This window comes from Dermacentor silvarum, chromosome 11 (genome assembly GCF_013339745.2).
Source record: "Dermacentor silvarum isolate Dsil-2018 chromosome 11, BIME_Dsil_1.4, whole genome shotgun sequence".
NCBI lineage: Eukaryota > Metazoa > Arthropoda > Arachnida > Ixodida > Ixodidae > Dermacentor > Dermacentor silvarum.
This window is the reverse complement of record NC_051164.1, coordinates 75,361,168-75,367,167: the sequence shown is the minus strand read 5'-3', so window position 1 is coordinate 75,367,167 and position 6,000 is coordinate 75,361,168. Positions and strand designations below refer to the sequence as shown.

The window sequence follows — 6,000 nt, the reverse complement described above, 5'->3', positions numbered from 1 at the left end:
AGCCGGCTACTTTAGGTACCACATTAGGGAACTTTAGTACAGCGCAGATGTACGCCGGAACATCAAGTAGACGTACACAGGAACAACAGCTTCGCGAGGACATTTTGTGACTCTATGTTGAATCAAAGCATGCTGAACCCTTATTCGTATAGGCGACTATGTTTCACTTTCCTGCTTGTGTAAACATGTCGATAGTGACGTCATCATTGCTAATGTACTTTTGCGTATCGTATCGAATTGCCATCGCGCACAGCACCAGAACGTTTCTCAGAGTCCCAAAACGCCGTCGTTACGCTGATCTTCCACCCATGTCCCCGGTATTGTGGTAACCGTATACGCGCCACTACGTCTATTATGTGAAAACACACTCTGATTTCTGAATGAGCCCTTGTTAATGGTTGTGCTACAAGTACTAGGTATATATATATATATATATATATATATATATATATATATATATATATATATATATATGTCCAATAGATCCATGCTAACAAAAACTGATCACAGCATTCTTAATCGATTATACTGCTTCACTTCTCGAAACTACTCGTTGATCGTCCCCATGAGCGGCACCATTGTATTTCTACCTTCAACACTTCGAGACCCCGGCAAGAAAGACTGCAGCGAAGCATATGGGTAACAATAAATACACTCGTTCATTTATTGAACATCGTCTCATGATATCGGCGGCTATCTCTTCGCCACCGACGGGGGAGAGACGCGACAGTCAATATTGAGTAAGTTTACACTTTCCCCGGAGTGTCTCGTCAAGGAAAAAAATAAAGGAAATCAAAACAGAAAGCGTCCATGTCTCGCCGGACTTAAGGCCACAAAATTCTAAGACGTAAAAAGGCACCGACACTCTTTCACAAACGCGCACAGACGCACATATAGTTTTCCACGTCGATAGGATTCCAGTATATCATTCCACAGGTTGGTCTGTTTTTTTTTTTTTTTTTCAATGTCCCCGCCGGGCCGCCTGGTGGCACCAAAGGGCGCAATCCTGGGCAACACTCACAGCACGCCTTGAAACACACACGCACAAACGGAAAGCTGCTTCGCTCACAGCAGCACGGTCCACGGAATGAGGTCTCTGTCATCGCTGCATGCGTGACACGACTCGCGCTGGGACGCGGAACAGTACTCCGTAACACTCGTTGCACCACTGTTCTCGACAGTACATCTATTGCAATAATTTCGTCACGCCTTGCTTCTGTGCTGCATCACACATCAAGGGCCCTCCGAGTTGTTGAATCGTGAGCTGCAGCAATGCACGAGGAATGCCGAGTACGCTTAAAAGAGAACACTCCTACTCCATGGTTTCTCTTCTTACTTTTCTTTCATGCCATGCTGAGCATGCTGTCTAGCACCGCCCGAAACTTCAGCCTAAAACATTCCAGTTGAAAGGCCTAAATTTAGTTAGAAGCAACGACTGCAGTTCAAAAACTTTCCTAAGTTTGGACAGACCGGTTTGTGATTGGCTTCGAGAGTATTATCTACCGTAATGAATCGAGTAAAAAAAAAGAAAAGATTCCTTAATTCAGCGACATTTCATTTATTTACGGCATTAAGTCCGTCCATAAGAAAGATAGGCACGTGCCCTGTGGTATTGTCACTTCAGCAATATGGGCCACATGCTATATGTTCTTCCTACAGAAAGAACAACTTCGTCGCAAGAAAATGACAACACGAAAGAAAAAAAATTCTATTACATTTGCTCCTTCGGTGCCTAAATCGTCCCGTTAGCTCTGTCGGAGATCAATCGCCGAAGTTTTCACAACAGCTGTCTTGGACCCACTACCATTGAAAGACTACGTCTTAGGAACCGAAAAAAAAAAAGAAATCGCCGACGCCCGCGAGAATAATTTGCTGCTGACCAGAGCCTGTGCGTTGAGAAACCGCTAACTATTTTTCACGTGATGCCAAAAGCCTTGTAAATTGCTATCGCGTGGCTCGCTCCTTCAGTCTTTAAAGACAGAACGACGCACCCGGTTCCACCACAGTCGGCTGGCCAAGCCCATTACTTCATGCAATCCCCGAACTCTAAGGCTGAGTGCGCTGAATCGAGCGTTGCAATAACCTATCGACATTACGCTAACAATATCATTGACCCTAACAACCTCGCCCCACAGCTCACACTATACTCTTCGCCACTCAACAGTGGTCCAACAAAGGATGCATCAGGTTGGATCCAACCTTTCGATAAAAGGACTTGGATCTAGCAATGTTGGGTCAAGCCTGAGGCATCCCATGTTGGGTCACTCTTGATATGACTTCAAGTTTCCATCTTCAAGGATTGCGAACTCCTGTCTTGTTTTGCATTTCTTCGGGACACAACGACACCACAGCGCTTGCTTGTAAGACTGCTGAATATATTTAGGCCTTTGAGGCCGCAGCACTTGACCTTCCACTGCAAACCAAGCACAGTTCACCACCACTGCAGTTAAACGTGATGCTCTTCAAGACTTCCGAACGGAGTTCTTGTAATCGCGTTCTTGAACTCCAGAAAACCAAAAGGACGTTGTCGATCCAGGACTGGCGAAAAACTGCGCGCGCACGCGGTCTGCTGGCTACCGACACCACACTCAGAAGAAGCACGACGACGGTTGCGTCGCTGAAGGCAGGTGACAAAACGCACTTTCGAAGATCTGTTCACTTGCCTCGGGACACGTTGTCTGCCGCTGTCTTTTCTTGGATGGAGACAGCTGCGCGCGATGTTTTTTAGCCGCTTCTTCCTGGACACTGTACGAGGCGCCGCGCTGTACCACGTTACATCATCGCAGACAGCGAGGAATGCAGTTTCACACAAGTGATCGTTGTTTTGGCCATGGAGTACTTTCGCGCGCGTGCTGTGAGCGGTGCGTTTTGTTTTTCCTGGACACTGCACGAGGCACTGAGTGTATACCACGCATCAGCATCATGACATAAGAAACGGCGTTTAAAGGAAAGGGGGAACGCCGTTTCACGCAGCTCAGATAATCTTTCTTGCCAGGAGAGTACAGCACGCCATCACGATTCTTGGGATTGGTGAGAAATGTGTCCCGTGAGTACATTCCTTCCTGGGCAACGCAGCAGTGGACAGAGTGCGCTGGTGCTGCAGGCTTGGATGTGTGAACGGAGGCGCATCGTTCTGGAACCGCCGGACTCGTCCCTGGACGTGAGTAGTATTGGTAGTAGTAGTGGTCCACGTGGTCTCTGGTATTGCAGAGACAGGGAGAGAGAAAGAGATACGGGGCGAAATGGAGGAGAAGGAGGAGTATCGCCATCTTTGGTCGTGTGGCAGGCGGCCTCGGTTCTGGGGCCGACGCAGCACTTGAGCAATGGACGCCCCTCCGCGCTATAGCACCGGGACGTGGCATCTGCGCAGAACAAAAAAAAAAAGAGAGAGAAAAGCAAGACCATGACGTAAACGAACAGTAATGTGGCACACCGTTTGTAGCATCAACAACAAAGTCAAGATGTGGGAATGTAACAGAGATTCTTGCAATGGATGACTTTTTTTAACTGGTCTCGTCAAAACCTTTCAGGCTGACCGCACGTCGAGTGCTCACTCTGGACTGCGCATCATGAATCTCGTTAGGCTCTTAGTGATACAAAGGTCAGTTTACCTTCAAACCACGCAGAATGCATAGGATCAGCAGCCGCCACAGAACCAAGTCACGCAGCTAGCCATAAAACGACAGGCACGCGAGTTGAGAAACAGCGCTAGTCACTCTCGCTGTAGCCGGGGAACTTAGGATATGCATAGACCGTACGTATAAGGAAGTACCACGTAAACTTCATCCGTGACGCACCTGTTAAACATTACTAATGGCTCAAAGCGTACAAATACAAAAGCTTACAAACTAGGAGTATCTCGAGAAATGATACTACCCTGGCAATCCATGCATTCTTGAAACCCCGAGAGTTTCTACCATAGTAGAACTTGAAATTTCCAACAGTAGAACGTTTGGCCACGATATAACGTTGTACATATATATATGCCGCCATCTAGAAATTAAATCGGCACAGGACGTGGCTTCGTGCGCACCCTCACACTTCGTGGCAGAACGTCAGAGCCAGCTGAACAGATTAAATCTATCCTGGGGTTTTAGGTGCCACAGCCAGGATATGATTATGGTGCACACCCCGTAGTGGGGTTTTCAAGATAAGCATTGACCACCTGGGGTTCTTTAACGTGCATCCAATGAACAGTACAGAGGCGTTTCTTCCATTTCGCCACCATCAAAATTCGGACATCACGGCCCGAATTTGATCTCGCGCCCTCGGGCTCGGACTTAGTGGAGTGTCCATTTCGGCTGTCGCTGATTGGCTGCTGCTTGACGTGCAGGAAGGAGACAGGCTGGCACCTTCCTGCACGTAAAGCAGCAGCCAATCAGCGACAGCCGAAATGGACACTCCCCTAAGTAGACTCTTACATAATACCGCCCCAGGAGCAAGCAAACGCGGAATCTTCAACGCTTGCTCCAAAGCGCAAGTTCAGTAATGAAATTACGCAGTTCATGTTTACCATCATAGGAAAACCTCAGTTCGCGTAGAAATTACGAAATCAAGGCAAAATGCCATATAGCCAATGATGTGCGTACACAAATGCCCATTTCCGAGGTGCCTCTCATATATGAAAGAAATGAAATATGTGATAGACGTTGCATGCGCGTTTTTTTTTTTGTTATTATTAAACACGTCTTTATTTATTTAACTTTATTTTTCTTGAAATACAACAAGGGGGAAGTCGCAAAATAGCCCTTCTTGTGTGCAGCAGAATGGGAAGACAAAGACGGACAATGGTGGTGAAAATAATTAGCAGACGCTAGAAAAAAAAACATTTGCGTAATTTAATGCTACTATATATACATATTATTTCATAACGCAGAAGAATAACTTTCATTTACACGCACATACAGTTTTACAGTACAAAGTTGTGTACGCAGACAAGTTTATTATACAAAATTATCTCGACCATATTGAGCTATCGATGCGCATTCAACAGTCAGACGCGAAAAACAGTCAGGCGATGCCACGCAGACTCGCCATCCCTCTTGAACTTTCCTGAACGTTGTTGATTTCAGACGTACAGATGGTGCATTGGCTCTTTTCATCCTCACTTGCATGCACGCACTGAATAACTAATGACTGACGCAGTACGAGTAGGGGGTGTTTATATTAAAACCAAGTTTTATTTGCCTACTTGCCCGGGTTCGGCGTGTCTGCCTGGCTGTTAGGTCGATCGCTATCTGGCTGCATAGGTTTGTGGATATAAATACCAAGGTTGTGGCTTATATGACACCTGAACGTTGACCAAGTATTCCCACGTTTGTTCTGCGTAGCATAAAAATACCTTCCGACATCCGAAAGTATAATATCGGCTTAAAGGCACCTCTGAATCAGAACACCGATCTGTTAATGGAATGGTGAACTATGTTTATCGGAGTCCTTGTTTTACTTGATTTGATTTGATTTAGCCATTGAGTGTACGGCACTAGATGTATGCCCGTCCTTGGCTAATCCTCCGGAATCGGCACGTCCCAATATGATTTGTACATAAAACTTGTCAAACGAAACCAAACCAAACAAGTCTTTGTACAGCGTCAAACAGGCATGACTAATCAACAAAGCTTCGCTTTACATAGATAACACACGCGTGTTCCTGCATACGTTTTTGCGGCCTCTGGTAACTTAGCGTTATCGCTTAGAAAAAAAGCTTTTAGTCATTGCTAAGATCACGTAATTATTCCGTCATTGCTGATTACATAATTCGTGAACTTGGTTTACTTGCGATGGCTTCGACTAAGAGACACGTGTATATTACGTGACGATGTCACAGCTAGCTTCAAACATGCGAAGTAAACGTGCAGGACAAAAACCATTCAAGCTGATTGGATCGGACCTTCATACGGGCTTATCCCCTTTTCACACTCTTGTAGTACATTCGATTGAAATATAGTATTTCATTTGGCTTTATTTAGGCAGAACTACCATTATAACGCAGGATTAGAA

General features: G+C 45.8%; 1 protein-coding gene across 4 annotated transcripts in view; it reads right to left on the bottom strand.

Moving 5' to 3' along the window:
• Positions 1 to 640: 640 nt before the first annotated feature.
• The window catches only part of LOC119433981 (Krueppel-like factor 2), a 102,986-nt gene continuing 97,626 nt past the window's right edge, over positions 641 to 6,000 (bottom strand). For all 4 annotated transcript variants that reach the window (XM_049659344.1, XM_049659345.1, XM_049659346.1 and 1 more), the window contains exon 3: positions 641 to 3,362. The gene's annotated coding sequence lies outside the window, so the exon portion shown is untranslated. The remainder of the gene's footprint in view (positions 3,363 to 6,000) is intronic.